Raw genomic sequence first — 16957 nt, forward strand, 5'->3', positions numbered from 1 at the left:
GCACCCCCTCTATACTACTGACAGCCATGGAGAGTTTAGTGTTGCCTCTGTTTATTCCATGTTCTCTGTGAACCTTTGAGCCCTTTTCAACACATGATTAGATCCCCAAATGATGTCCTTGTCATACGGGACTGGTATTACCCGGGGACCTCTAATAATTTGTAATAATTGTCGTCTGTGTTCTTATTCCCGTGCGAATCTGCAATGTCCGTATTTTGTCAAATAAAAATAGCACTCCAAATTATGAAACACAGAGGTCATGTGATAATATTAGTCCAGTATGAAACGGCATCCCTGTGATTCGGGGGTCATATTTTTTTTTTTTGCAACATTTTTTATTTTCTTTGCGCCGTTTTTCTGCCACATTCCCAGTCAAGAATTATGGAGGCTGCGTAAGCAGTTATGAATGAAAGTTTTGACAGCATTTTGGGTGCAAATTCAGGAGGCTCATCTCACTACACAGCATGGAGGTCCATTTGCACAGGCAACATAAATGGGCCTATATAATATTATAATAATTACAACATTAAATGTACATATTATATAGTTATTTTGAATATAAGCAGATGGTACACAGAGCCTTGACATCATATATATATATAAAGTAAATTTGAATTAAAATACAGATTTTGCTTATCCCTTGCGAATGCACTGTGGAAAGAGGCAGGAAAAAAGAAAATATGACCCCAAATCACCAAGATGCCAATTCACACAGGACTAATATTTTATATCATTGTCGAAATATAGTAGGTAATTCGTGGTGGAATTTTTACTAGACAAATCATGGACATGGCAGATTTGCATGTTATTAAGATCACAGACGACCTCCGCAATTATTACAAATTACCAGATGTCCCCAGGTGATGCTATCCATCCATCAATTATCTGTAACCGCTAATCCTATTCAGGGTCACGGGAGGGCTGGAGCTGATCCCAGCTGACATTGGGTGAAGGCAGGGTACACCCTGGACAGGTCGCCAGACTATCACAGGACTGACAGATAAAGATAGACAACCATTCACACCTAAGGGCAATTTAGAGTCCAGGTAACACTAGTCTTATGCAAATATGGCTCAAGACATTCAAATGCATGCAAAAATTTTGTACAAAAAAAAAGGGGTAAATTGCAGAACTGAGCTTTTAAAAATAATTTTCTATTCATCTATTTTTAATAATAATAATGGGAAGCCCTCAGCAGGCAGTATGAGTCGGCCTGAGCGGACTACGTCATAGTTGGATTCAGTCGCATTCTTATCCAGAAGCCGATCCTCTGTGTTCATGAACATACTCTGAAGTGTCTGCTCAGAGTTGGCTGAAGGACAGCAATGTATGTATAAGCTGTGTTGTTGCAAAATCCAAGCCAGAGGAAAAACAAGCAAGCAATCAGTGTCGTGAAATAGTACATTTTGAAACTGTGCTTGTGTTGTTAAAAAAAAAAAAAAAACAGCCCAAACACAGCATTAACAGCGTGATGAATGTGTTCATAAACAAAATAAGCATGATCAGTGGTATCAACGCTGAACTGTTATGATCAGTATTGTTGTTTGGGTGATTATTGAAATCACTGATGGTAAAAAAACATCAGCAGCCTGTGGAGAACAAATTGGGGCATTTCCTCTAAGAAATTGGGATCTCAGCAGACATTTGCTGAATACTGGAAAAATGGGAAACATTTGCAGAACTGTAGTCTTTCGCAGTTGTGAAAGGAAACAAAACAATATCCTCAAATGAACCAGATGTAATATTAGTGTGGTGTCAGATTTGAGATTTAATAGCACGAAACAACAGTAGAAACTATTTCCCCAGGACCATTTTCATTAGGTTTGTTTATGTATGCTTTATATCGGTAGAGCTTTTAATTTTTTCTTTTAAAGTTTATTGTACATTAAGTGCAGTTATTGTTATTTTAGGGACAAGGCTGAAACAAAGTAGTAAAAGAAGCAGTTTCTATCTAAAAACAATTCAATACTTCAGTTAATATTAACATATCAAACACAGAGATATTTTCTGAGGGTATGATCTAGCTTTGATCAGTTTGACGAAATGGAAAACAAATGTGTCAGAAATGCACACAACCTCTGACTTTTTTTTCTGTTTTCAACTTTTAAAAACAGAACCTTGTTTTAAACCTTCGTCTCCTTTTGACACATCAGCTTTTCTTTCTCTAAAAGCAGTTTATGATGATCACTCACTACTCTATCCTCCTCTCTGCAGAGCGTCTGCACTGTGTTACATCATTTACATAAATGCACACAACATTATAGACCTCTGCTTGCATACATCAAAACTGAATTACGTGTTACACATGCAACTTTTCAAAGATGAAAAATAAGTAAAACACTAGCTGAGGCCACATAGGGTTATAATCATTGAGAGTAACAATACAGTTGCAACAAGGCTTAGTTTGTTTAATTTGTAACTTTGGTTGGTTTATGTACCACTCATCTTTTACTCTGAAAAAATAATCACTAAATGTGTTTGGCTAATAATGAAAAAAAAGTAAACAATGAAGCTCGACTGTAGCCAAGATATGCAAGAAATATATCTCCAAACAAGGTCTAAATGCTGTTTTCAGGCCTTCACTGTGCTGTCGGATATAACGTTCTGGTTGATGAATACTGAATCTTTTTATTTATCTTATTGGCCTAAAAGTAATCAAATTGAAAGTAAACTTCCCAGGGTTTAAGTGAGGTAACCAGCTGTCTGTTTTGAAAACATTTAGTTTACGTTTATAATCTTGTGAAAACTGTAAAACTCACTCCAGCTACAGGCTGGTTAATATGAAATTTCAGTTCTGTTACAGATTCGGTTTGACTGGTTAACTTTGAAGTGCTGCTCAAATGAAGAATTGAAAGATGAATCAAACCGTCTCTGGAGTCTTCCCTAAGTACTGTCTGACTCCCTGCCAATTAATAACCCAGCACAATTTTCTGCAGAGACATATTTCATGTGTATGAATCACTCCTGAAATTACTGTGGGGACCTGCTGATAGTTTAGCTCTTCAGGACTGCAAAAACAGGCCACTGCAAGAAAAACCTGGAGTCTCTTCAACAAGAATAACACTAGAAACTTTGACACAACCTTTTTTTTTCCCCAAAAATGATAGAACACAATCAATACAGACACATTGATCCCCCCCGACGTAAGATAATTGCATGAATAAACTTAGCATATATGATATCAAAATAACAGTAGTCACAATTGTGATAAATACAAGTGAAGAAAATAAAAAAAAATTATCAAATTAAAAAAATATATAGAAATTGTAAAATTTAAACCAAGACAAATTTTTTTTTTTTCATTAATTTGGTTAGTTAATACTCTTAAGTACAAATCACAACAATTCTTAATAATTTCTTAGATAATTTTATTAAATTACATCAATTTTTAACTAGTAAGAAGGACATTTTCAGTTCTTTTATTGGCTGCGACCTCCAACAGTCAGGATCGCTCAGCACGGGCCATCTGGTCAAGGGCTTCACCAACAGATGCATTATTTTTCAAGTCAATACCTCCACATCCCACAAAGTCCTGCTCTGAAAGAAGACTAATTTCATTACCAATCCATGCAGGTAATGATCTCATTAATTCACTGTTGATTCATTTTCAGCTGAGTGGATATTAACCTTTTGCCAGTAATCATTAATTTTCCGTGGCAGAGGTGTGGTATGTTGTGATTGGAGCTACATAAACAAAACAATTAATAGGCTCCAGACGTTAGAGGTCCTTCATGATGTCCAGCTGACTTCTTACACTCAGATGATCGATTTATTGACCCACTCCCCCCCACCACCAACAGAACTGCTCTAATCTCTCACCTCACACAGAGTAGGTTTTGCCCCAGAAGTGACAAGGGGGATTATTTGTGTTGTTTTGTTTAGTCATGCATGTATTTTGAGGACAATTATCATGCTCTGAATACTCATAACTTTGCAGCAGCTAATCAGGGACACCGTACAGCACCTGGCCACTGCTTCCCAGTTTGCTTCAGAATAAAAAGACACTAAGGACACTATTATTGATCATTTCAAAGTAAAACAAATGTTTAATTAACTGTTTCATTGTTCTGAAAATTGTCTTTAATGTATATATGATCTGCATACATGTATATTTATGGTTTTACAGACCAATCTTGTGTTTCTGGCCGCATGTTTTAGTGCAGATGTATTTCTGATTCCTAATCAGAATTATTATAAGAACCACATTTTCAAACTGTTATTTATCTCCTGAGAAAACATCCTTGTTATCATCTGTACATACTGAAACTATTATAGAAGATGTTTTAAAGGTGGGAGTCGATCACTAACCTCCCTTCTTGGACAAAAAAGTTCCACAACCAAGTTGCCACCAGCTCTCTTTCACCATGGTTACAGTAATCCAATAAAGACACATTTACTCTCAAAATTGCATTTGAGTTCTGTCAAGCTGTGCAGTACCTTTACTGTATAAGTACCCTGCGTGGTTTGCAAGTGATTTTTCAAGGGATAGTAATTACAGTTGCCAGTCACTAAAGTGTCTTTCCATGAGAAGTCATTTCACTCTATAAAAACCCAAATGTTCGCTTACACACAAGCTCATACTGTGCATCTTTTCTCCCAACCTGCATTTGGATATTGAATAATAAACCACATTCAATGTATTGTTTTGCTTGCAGCACTCTTCACATGAGCTTCACTTCAGTTGATGGGCTTCCACACAAGAATATCACACTCATTCATTTTTACTGACTGCTCCACAACAGGAGTCCAGTAAATCCTCCACCTAAAAGGGAAATTTACAGAGACAAGACAACTGGAAAAAAGGCTCATGAAGCGTATGACCTCAGAATGGTAAAGGCTGCAATCTAGTTTACAGTAGAGAAGGCAACATGCTGGTTGAATGTGGCAACACGTTCTCACTTCCAACTTTTGCTTATTATTTTATTCTTTATTTTATTCTGCAGTATGTAAAGCGTCTTTGAGAACTTTGAAAAGCGGTATATAAATCTGAAGTATTATTGTAAAAGCCCTTTGGCTAATAAGTGCCCATCGGTGTAATGACAACATTATACAACTGTATGCAACTATCTCCGATGTAAACCCACTTGTGTCATTATTAGATGCTCAGAGCAACTGACGTGGCGTAAAGTGAGAGAAATTCCACTTTGGGCGGGGTGGATGGATCACACAAACACAGGACTTTGACCCAGGAGACCGCTGTTTGTGTCCTTGTGAAGCTTAAAGTCAACAATGACATTTTGTCACGTTAGACACGTGAGTCATTGGTCACTCAATACTAAGCTCTTTCCCTAACCCTAAGTGGTTTTGCTGCCTAAACCTAAATGTCCTGTAAAGACGGATGTTTATTTTGAAAAGACAATAAGTGTATATTGACAGGCTTCCTGACATAAGCAAAATTGACGCTAGAGTGGTATGTAGATGGTCGTAGTTTGAAGCTTTGGGCCACTGACAAAGCTGAAGTATTTGTGGTGAGAATGGTTTGCATGTGGAGGAGAGAAGTTCTCTACTAAAAATGTTCCATGAACAGCAAAGAAAACACTAAATAAGACAACCCTGTCTCCTAAAAATTGCATTTACAATTACAAAACTGCATTGTGAATTACGTTTCATGGGAAACATATTTGTTGCGGATTATTTTAGACATATCTCAAACAGGATGTCAGAGTGGTAGATGGATCAAACAAACAAATGATTTCCACCCAGGAGACCGCTGTTTGTGACCCATGTGAAATCAAAAGTCAACGTTCACTTATTTTAATTTATGGCCCTAGCTTAATAACTTAACAAACATAGTAATTTTAAGCCAAACCATGATGTTTTTCACTAAACCTAACCAAGTAGTTTTGTTGCGTTTTGGTTTTGCTTTGCTTCAATTTATTAACATTAACCATGTATTTAAAACTGTTTAAAACTGCAATTGTAATCCAGGAGAAAATATGTTTCCCTTGAAATGTAACTGAGAATGCAGTTTAGTTGCATGAGAACGTAATTTTGTAGAAGACAGGGTTGAATAAGAAGTTTCATCATTCATGTCGCTGTGGAGCAAAAAATTCTTCAAACCTGTGTAAAGTTCTGAAGAGATGAAAAATACTGTATGCCTCAGTTTAAATAAAGCTGAGTTTATAGCTTAAAGGAATCAGAAGACAGTGTTCGGGTGGAGAAAGAATATTTTTTGCGTAGGTCGAAGAAAGAAGTGAATGTGTCGCTTAACAGTGAGAATAAAGGGAGGCAGAAAGTTTCACACTTCAGGGAATCAGTGCCCATGTGGCCTACTGTCTGGCACTAATGAGGGCATTTTGTGTTGGGAAACATGTCAAAAGTGTTCTTTTATTTTCCAAGTTGATTTTTTTGTAATTACAAAATGCAGGCGTGCAAAATATGAAATATTTCAGAAGAGTAATGGACATTATAAAATTTAGATTTCAGTTGTCAGTGGCCAGTGTTGTAAGTCGAGACAAATCTTTAAATTTAGCCAATGTATGTTTGAATCTTGTTAGTGTATAATGTTAGTGTACTTAAAAAAAATAAGTATTTGGTTATAGTATAGTGGGGTTAAATATTGAGATTGATAAGAGACACTGGAAAAATAATAAATAGAGGATGATACTTAAAAAAATATAATTATTATTATTCCCCTCATTAACCTGATTCAAAGCTCGAATGTTGACAGCGTCATCTTTTCATCATGTTTGATTGCTCACTCTTCCACCTGGTCGTGACAACGGTTTACATTTCCTATCAACATAAATTTTACCCCCTAAATGTTACTAAATTATATACTATCCACTCCGGCACCAGCTCTACCTCCGCCAGCCTGGAGATAAAGTTTGAGGGAGCACACTTGACCCTACATGTGGCAGGCATAAATCTTAGGATGATGAAAAGCATTGAGGGCTTGAATACAAATAAGACCAGAATCGTGATATTAGGCTGCGAGAGGTGTAGAATCTCCACAACTGACACACAGTATTTTTTCAGCCCAGACAGTTGCAGCGATGACTGACATTATTCCTCCGCCTTAAACTAGGACTCAGGCTTTGTTCAATCCAGACTTAATATTCTGCTTGCTAGTCTCAAAAACAATCCTGATCATACATTGTACTTATTTTCGTATGAGGACCTTCTACTGACAAGTATATCGCTTAGATCGGATGAGAGGGGTGTGGAGGTTAGCGTCGGCAGATCTGAGGTTGCAGGTAGGACGGTTCAGGGAGTCAGTGCAGTAGCAGGGGGCTATAGGTGAGGACTTTCTAGGTGATGATGAGAACTTTGAACTTTGTGTGAGCTGATTGGCAGCTGAGTTTTGGAGATATTGTAGTTTGTTAATTTTTGGGAATGAAGTTAAGTTGGCGTTCAAAGGACAAGGTTTGATCAAAGATGAGACCAAGGTAACGGAAATGCTTTGAAGCAGGAACAGTGGAGCCATCGATACAAAGGAAGTTATTTTGGGGCAGATGATGAGAATTCAGATTTGTCACTGTTGAGTTTGAGGAAGTTAGCTCGCATCCAGGTTATTTATATCCGTGTGGCAGTTTGTGAGGGTGGAGTGAGTGGCGGCAGTAACGGATTTGTTGGAGATGTAGTCCTAGGTGTCGTCGGCATACAGTAACAGTGGAGATGGATGCCATGGTGGCGTATGATGTGACTGAGGGGAAACGTAGAGGATGAAGACGAGGGGACCGAGCACCAAACCTTTGGGGACACCTTGAGAGAACTGGGGCTAGGAGTTGGTATTATTGATACTGATGAACTGGTTGTGTTCGGAGAGGTATGATTTGAACCAGGAGAAGGCGGTGTCAGTGATACTGAGGGAGGACTCAAGGCGGGTGAGGAGGATTGAGTGACTGATGGTTTCGAAGGCAGCACTGAGGTGAAGTAGGAAGTTGAGGGAGTGGGCGTCAGAGGAGAAACTGGATTGAAATGGTTCGTAGAGTTTGTTGGAGTCCACATGGGTTTTGAGTTGTGAGGCGATGGTGCGTTACAGTAGACACAAATCGGATATTGGAGATGGGTCTGTAGGGGATGTCAGAGTCAAGGCTCGGCTTTTTGAGGATAGGCGTGACAAAAGCAAATTTGAGGTGGGAGGGACAGAGCCAGTAGACAGGGAGGAGTTGATTACTGAGAGGATGAGTGGGCGGAGAGCAGGGAGACAAGCTTTGACTAATGTGGAAGGGATGGGGTCCAGGGCGCAAGTGGGAGTCGTCATGCCAGAAAGTGATTTGTTGAATTCGTAAAGGGAGATCAGGGAGAAATGGGAGAATGAACGGTAGGTTAGAGGGGGAGTGACAGATTCAGTGGCCAGTTGGTTGAAGATTGTCTAAATTTTTGCTTGGTAGACTGACAGGAAGGAGTTACATTTATCAAATGTGAGAGAGTGGGATAGGTTGTCCATAGGCTTGAGAAGCTTGTTTATTGTAGAGAAGAAGACCTTAAGGTTTGCAGAACAGGAGTGGATGAGGCCAGAGTGGAGCGTTTGGTGTTGAGAGCATCTTTGTATTGCTGTATGTAGTCTTTGTATTCCACAGTGTGTGCTATGAGGCTAGTTTTCTTGGAGAGCGTATACAGTTGACCTTCACCTAAATGAGAGGCTATACTGTATAGTCTCCCTTTCTCCTTTTGTTCCTTCTTTGACTTCAGCCATGTTGTGTGCATCCTAGCTTAAACCACATACACAAAGAGACATAACGGAATATATAAAGAAAAGTGAAAATGAAAAGGAAAGAAAACCATTCCTGTCTCATCTATGGGTCTCTCAAGCATACTCCAGTCTACACTAGCATTACAGTCTTCAATATTCATTCTGTATACACTGCTAAAGCTAAAGCATTGAACAAGTCAAATGTACAGAATATAATGTGACAGACCACACTTTTAGGGTAAATGTAAGAGGAGGATTACAGTTCAAGCAGTTACAATCAGCATGCCTAACCACAACCTTTAATCAATGCCCTAACCCTATAAACTTAAAGTAGTAAGTACCTGCCAAAAATGTCCTCCCTTTACAAACAAATGATCTGAGTCTCAAGGCCTGCAGCTCAAACTGGCTCTCGCAAACATAAAAGTACAAGAACAAACAATGACAAACCTTCCCCACCAACACAAAATGCTACATTCAACATGCACAGATGCATTCATGTTCAAGTTTGTACTGTACATAATGTTCCCCAACACGTCTATTTTTGTGTCTGGAGGATTTTTGCTGTTGGCATTTACCTGTTTTATTAATGTTTATTCTCTGTCAGCTCTAATAACATTACTTCCCCCCCTTTACTTTATGTCTGTGTTTACAGTCTCAGCTGACGTTGACAGACTTCAGTGTGAAATGCACCTTAAATAAAAAAAAAAATGGATTTGTTTTCATTAGAACAACATGGAGCAAACAATTCTGATTTAATCTTTTAGTGGGTGGCAACACGTCAATATGTTTGTTCACTGGACTGAGTCTGTTGCAACCATTGCATCCTGATGCTGACAATGCATAAATGATGCAGGACTCAAAGTCATGGCAGGTTTTCGCCTCAAGCAATCCAAACTCCTAAGCAAAACAGTGCGGACCAATGCTAAAGTGAAAACTATGGTTGGTGCATGAAAACATCATTAGTCTCTTACAGAACCGGGAATCCTAAATCTGAGAAACACATGCTGGGTCATATTAAGAGTATTGATTTCAGTATTTAGCAACATATGTTGCAGTGCAGATGTTAGCAGTGACAATGAGACGGAATACACAGTCAAAAAAGAACAAAAACTAAGGAAATATAGACAGTACCAACTTCAAATATCGAGCAGTTGTGTGTGTGTGTTTCCTAGGAGTGTCCCATTGGGAATAAGGTTTGAGCAGGTTTAGTGTAATGAACCTTCTTGAGATTACACTGCTGTGTGCAGGTATTCCCAGCCTGCTGTCCACGCTGTCAAACAACAAGCGATATGTTAATATCTTCAACAAATAAGACCATCTCCCGTCTGCCGGAAACACCAATTTGTGTGTTTTACAGCAGAAACCAGCTCTCAAAGACTCGGTTTATAATCAAGAAAGAAGAAGCGGAGTCATATTACCAGAGGTGCACAGATATTCTGCAAACATATACTGCTCATACTTTTTCTTGAGAGAACAGACATGGCACAAAGCCTTTTACAGGTAAGAGCAGTTTGGGGTTTAAAGGTAAATCTTTTTGAAGAAAAGACCTTAAATTGTAGTAGAGTAGCCTCTGTTCCTGAAAATAGTTTGGACACTCTACCTTCATTTGAATAGGGAAAAAAAGGCTTATCATTTAATTGAATAGGAAATTGACAGCATATGAAATCACAGCAGATAGTAAGATGAGAGACGCTGTGCAGAAGAAAATAGCTGCATCCCATGAAGGTTTAATGGAAAGACAGAGCAGGTGGGGATTCATTGTGAGGGAATGCATTTTTTATGATCCATAGCTGGTAGAAAGTCAACTACATTTGTTACAGCAATATGTGGACGAGTGTTTTTGCAGTAGTACTACTGTACTGTATGTGCACCTCCCAATTATAATTTAGATGCATAGCTTTCAGTGTCTGAGTCACTGATCTGTTTCAGGAAGAGACGATTTTCTATGCGTAGGCTAGCAGACTAGAAATGCTGAGCATAAACGCTCCTTGTTGGTTCAGTGATATGCAAACAAGACATACAGAAATGAGAATCTGTCCCTAAATTGAGACAAAATTCATTTTGAGGAAGTCAGCCTGCAGTGGACTGAATATAGCTCACCACTATGAGCGAGTGTCCAAAGACATTTACAGTGTTGTGACTTGAATCGAATGGAAGCCCGGGGCCATGCACAGACAAACTAAAAGATTTTGAAAACCATTTCAGCTCCTGAAAAATAAAAGGGCCCTTCAACATCACACCTTCAAATGTGTTTTATTTTCTGACCTATTTTTGAAAATGGCAAAATGTGATGGCTGTGGCGCAAGGACAATGATATTCTATGTGTCACATCATGTGTGCGTGCAGAAAAAAAATCAATGAGAAGATGCATTAATATGGCACATTTATGCATGTATTCACCCTGTAGGGCATGATTAATAATTATAGCTCTCCATGTCATGATACAGAAATTAATAGCTAGTGTTTATGTAGCACCACAGGTAAACTAACACACCTCCCCAAGCACGACACTAGGCCGGCATGCAGCCTTTCACCCTTCTATTTTAACACTGACTCCCAGGCAGCGGCTTCTAATTTTAAAAGTGTTTGATTTGGCGGAGAGTCAGACCCCATGAATCCTCCTTCAGACATCCACTTCCTGCTGTTAGGTCCTACGTATTTTTGCCCAAGTCATCATAGTTAATATTATATGTCAACAACTGCTCATGCAGAAATGATCTCATGTCAACCTCTTAGCGTGTACCAACTGTTCACACCGAAGACGCCCTCTCATACCATGTTAGCCTCTGAATATGTAAAATTGATGAGTGATAACATTTTCTTTAATCTGTATGCATCATATGCATCATGTCAGTGTAGGATTTGTACATGAAACACAAGGTTTCCAGGTCTTTCAAGAGGTTAACATGTAGCTACCGTATGTTCTTTCATCACAGCAGGAAGCACGTCAATTCTCGTCAAGGTTAAACAGAGGAAAAAGGATTTTATGAGGACAAAATCAGCATGAAGAAGAAGAAGAAGAAGACTTGTGAGCATAGTACAAAAAATGGTCTGTTTACAGACCTTCCTCCCAACCTAAGGGGCATATAGGTCGTCTTTTCAAGCAGCTTATTACAACTCATATTTCCGTGAGAAAAGGAGGAAGTAAGGTGACGTAGTATAAAGAGAGACAATGTCTGCATAAGGAGGAGCATGGGGTGGATGGATGTGTCAAACAAACACAGTGTAGCTACATTGTTCAGACAAGACTCCAACACAAACTACACGGAAGCACCAAAACCGCAAAGTTATATCTAGTGAAGCCTGTCTTGCAAAAAAGTGTTGGCCGCGGTTGGAAGACGCGGGGGAGATCCTAGCTTTGGTCTCCAGGACCGGAGTCCCTGCTGTACTCTACTCCTCTGCCTGCTTGCCTTCACTCACACGGCGGGCTCGTTCTCACTCGCTCTATCGCTCCCCTCTCACGTGCATGCGCGCACACTACACACTGCAGAAGAGTTAGTAGCTCAGAGAAAATCTAGTGAATGTACAGTGGACGTTTGTGCAGAAATAAATGCTGGAGCTCCTCCAGACCAACAGAGGTTTGCCGTGTTTTGTGAAGTGACTGGGCTCCGCAGCGAGAAACGTGATCGTTTCCGACCAAAACTCCGGTGTCTCCCCTGTTCCCTCCGGCAGTGGTCGGGAGGCTGAGGCAGGAAAAGCCAACACTAGAATCGGCACTGATTCATGGAGAGACCTTCGTCTGGTCAGCTAACATTACTGCCAAGCAGCTGAAATATAGAGTGATATTGTGGTTTTAGCTGACGTGTGTCGCCTCACTGTTTTGAGCGATGCTCGTTCATGTCTTTTTAGAGCGAGCACAAGCGCGAGTGCGAGCAACAGGACGCTGACTTTCCTTGACTTAACGGCCACAGGTGTTGCTGTTAACTAGCAATTTCTGATTCTTACAAACAGTCCCTTTAACTGAACTGAAATTGAAAAAAAAGTATTGCCAACACATATACAAATAAGGTCGGGCAAAAAAGGGGTTCCAACTGCTCTAAAAAAGGCAATAAAATATAAATAAAAATAAAAAATATATTTTTTTAAAAAACAGAATGTTAATAGCTGGAAATTAAATATTAATACATACAACAGAGACTGAGCAGCTATTACATTCTATGGAAAATCTTCCATTGACAATAAGACTTAAAGATTTAAATGTCCCATCTGTTTTCACAGCTACGATACACAATGTTAAAGGAATTGGTGCATTGTATGAGGTTGAAGAATAGATTAGTAACGATTATTCTATATCGTGTTCACCAATGAAATTATAAAACGTATTTGCCAAAGATGTATCTTTGATGTAATTTTTTTCCTCGCTGAGTCTCTGATAAACACTGATGCTACCATTGGAAGTGTGTATCGTGTTTTTATGTTTAAATTTGTCCCGGGGCTTAAATCAAATGTTTGTGAAGGCTACCCAAACAGTCCATCCGTTGTTTATGAGGCTTAGAGATGCGAGTGTGGAGCTTTTCAAGACTCCGAGAATCGTTCTGTGCATACGAGAACATGTTTATACTGTTGCTGTTACAGAATAATATTTGATTTCGAGCCAGGGGTTTTATCTGCCTAAGAAATCAAGGTTACGCTGAGCGACAGAGGATAACTCATCCAATTTCTGTGGAAGAAGCGTTCGCTCTTTGGATGACAAAAAATCAACCCTCATTGGCTGCAGCGTGCTATAGATGACGAGGTCAAAAGGAGATGGCAGAGGAGTCTTAATTAAAAGTCGCTGGTGATACGACCCAAATTCAGCCTGTCCGGTCATTTCTTTACTGACAAAGAATCATTACATTAGATGTCAGAGCGGATCAATATTCTGACAGGGTGAGCTACCCTCATTCCCATCTCGCTCTCCAAACCTGTGCATTGACTGCAAACCTTAAGCAACAAGAAGGATGAGGTCAAAGATTTGTTCAAATCAGCACCTCCATCCCCGCGGCTAAGACAGGGGGAATCACTCTTCGTTTGTTGAGGCAGACTGTAGCAGCGAGGCATCATTAAATTCCTTCTCACTGCTTATTGTGCATAATTCATATTCAGCCGTTGAAATATAAATGTTGCTGTATTGCAGAAACTCTGCTAGGCCGAGGCACAAGATGAGGGCCAGAATCAAACCCCAAGTGGGACTTCAGGTTGAAGGAAAAACATGCGCGCGAGGACTCCTTTGGACAGTTCTGGATCGCCTGCAGCAAAATCAATGTTATACCGGGGAACAGATAAACAAAGAAAGGCCATTTAATTGGTCATTATGTGAAGCATTTTTCTCATTCGGATTAAGTTTTGCAAAATATTTTCAGTAAGTGATAACACCATGCACCACTAAGATATTAAATTCATAGCAGTACTTCATACAAAATGCATTGGAAAGTGGAAAGTGTTGTAGTCATTTGCTCATTGCTGATGAGCAGTCTGAATTATTTTGTCAGACCAAAGAGATGCCCTAGTAGTGCACAGAAGCTTGTGTAGTCTAACAATGAAAGAGGTTCATGCTCCTGACCTTAGCAGAGACATCAAAATATTAAAGAAAAAAGACACATTGATCACAATTTCAATTTGGTTTGAAGGACCAGTGTTAGCAGCAAATGAATGTAATATTCATAACTATGTTTTCATTAGCGTATAATAACCTGATAATAAGAATCGTGTTTTTGTTAGCTTAGAATGAGCCCTTCATATCTACACAGGGAGCGGGTCCTCTTTATTGATGTATAAAGAGAACTGGACACAGCGTTGGCGTTCATTCCTTTGAGAGTTGCTCAGTGGCTCATCAAGCCAAAATGGCTCGACTGCCGAGTGCTAAAGTACCGGATTATCCGACGATCTTCCCCATCCATTGGGCCCTTAGAGCAGGAGCAGTAGCGTTTCCTTTAACCCCACCTCCCAGCCCTTGCTCCTGCCTCTGTCTGAGTCTCATTACAACTTTTAGGACCTAATGATTTAAATAAGGGCTATTAGAGTGTCCGTACTGGGGAGTTGATTCACCTAAAAAAAAATTTGCTGCTGATTTACGGACATCTCTTTCCCAATGTAAGTCTATGGGAAAAAGTATTCTGGGCCCAATGGCATCACATGACAGACATAGAAAATGTAGTTCCACCGTTTGGCCACTATGAAAAGTTGCTTGAAAGCGCACTTCCTGTGGACTTGGGTCGTCTTTACTGTGTCTGCCACGTTGCACCGTCATCTTTCTATAGTAACCAGGAGCTTACAGGAGCCTTCACATTAAAGCCACCTCAGTTCTCCGACACGCTGACACTGCGGTAACGTCAGCAGCAGAGGGCCAAACTAGCTGCCGTCTGACTTTCGTTGCTCCTGAAGCTGTGTTATTATGGTAAGGATGGCCCCTGAGTGAGGCGGACGGCGTTACCACGGTTTAACACTCAGCGGCTCACGATACTGCAGTCTAGGAAAGGGAGGAGTGAGCGGAGGGGTATTCAGTTGGTTGCAATCTGCAACCGCACCACTAGATCCACTAAATCCGCCAAATCCTACACACTGTCCCTTTAAGAATAATGCATTTCCCCTGTTGGAAGGACTGCAATTAAGGAACACATATTGAAGCTCTTGACACATGTAACACATTATACAAGTATTATTGCCAGTAATTCTGTCTTGGATTGCATTCAGTGAAAATGTTCAGTTCCAAATAATTGATTTACCTGCAGCCATGATGTCGTTAAAAGTTGGGACAAATCATGTTTATGGGAAATAAACTATTAAACACCTATTGGACATGCCTTGGTCACCTACTAGAAATTTGCATGTAATTCAAATCATTTATTTATTTTCTGTGAAGTTCAAACAAATGACTAATGATACGATGAAAGGCATTTTCACTGCACTGCTATATGTCTGATAAAACAGCTTTCAAGAGCATAGCGGATTCTTGACGTCATGTCACATCGCCATACCTTGGCTTTTGCTGAAACAACGCCCCTGCAGGGATGACTGGTGGATCAATACAATGGCGATGTATTCTTGCCTTATTCACAGGGATCTAGCTCCCCCAGCTTTGCTCGCATTTAGGTGAAGCTGCTCCTCTTGTGCAGTGATCCCTACAGAGTGATTCACTGTCCCATCTCTCTCCTACATCCTCCCAAATCCCTCTAAGTTGGCCTGCTTTCAACCCCCCGAAACATTATCAGTCAGCAAGCATCGTGTCCACCATCAAGCACGAAGCATCATTTACGGAAACATTACATTTTCCAGCTGTTGGCGCTTTTCCTGCACCAAATGAAAAAAAAAAAAAAAACTTCCCAAGAATGAAGTGCCACCTGTACCCACAATAATGGACTGGAATTTTATCTCCTCAGCGTGATGTGAACAAAAGATTTTAGAGATTTGGTTTTTATCACAGAACAATATTGGACAAGCCTGCATGTGCTTTCAGGATTAGATTGCTAAGGTTTAGGGAGTGTGTGTGTGAGTATGCATGCATGTGTGTGTGAGCGGTCACTTAGCAGTGGCCTTGAGAGCAGGTTACTTCCTGGCTGTGGCACAGTATTAATGATGGGAGTGCAGGTTGGTGTAGTTGATCCTATCTATGGCGCTCATTCATTTTACCTTCCCTGTCACAGCGCTGTGTGGAGAATGCATGTAATGAATAATATACCAGAAGACTAACAGCAGGGTAATTACAGGATAATGAATGCACCTGCATTTTGCCCACAATGTCAGGGGAAAAAAAGACTTGCAATATGTTGAAGGGAGGCTTGTGCTTTATAGAGCACCGACTAGTTTGTGTTTTAATAGATTCGGCCGGGCAGTTGTCTATCAAAACAGAATTTGATGAGCTTTTTTTTACTGCAGCGTTTAAGTATTGATGTATAGATTGCCGAAGGGTGAGCAGAACTCTTGCAGCAAGGACCCAGAGCGATATAAGCAGGAACAATACAGTAAAACTATATTGACAAAGGTATTTAGTTTTATTTAAGTGCCGTGTCCTCTGGGTGTCCGGGTCACTGGATTTAACAGACGTCCTAAATCCATTCATCACTGCTCTTATGTCTCACATAAACAGACTCCCAGGTTATACTAATACTAATAATAAAAAACAACATTAAATCCAACTCTTGTGAAACCATCTGACATAAATACATTAGTAGAGATATAGCCAGAAAGCATGCACCTTGGTTTGTTTTATTATAGAACATTAAATATGAAATAAAGGCTTCCTTCTGGTATACACTCTGCATATTTAATATATAATGGTAAGCTTAACAGTATTTCATTTTAAAAGATTATGTTTTAAATGTTCCCTTCATAATAACTGTA

Source organism: Sebastes fasciatus, chromosome 13, assembly GCF_043250625.1.
Source record: "Sebastes fasciatus isolate fSebFas1 chromosome 13, fSebFas1.pri, whole genome shotgun sequence".
NCBI classification, from domain to species: Eukaryota; Metazoa; Chordata; class Actinopteri; order Perciformes; family Sebastidae; genus Sebastes; species Sebastes fasciatus.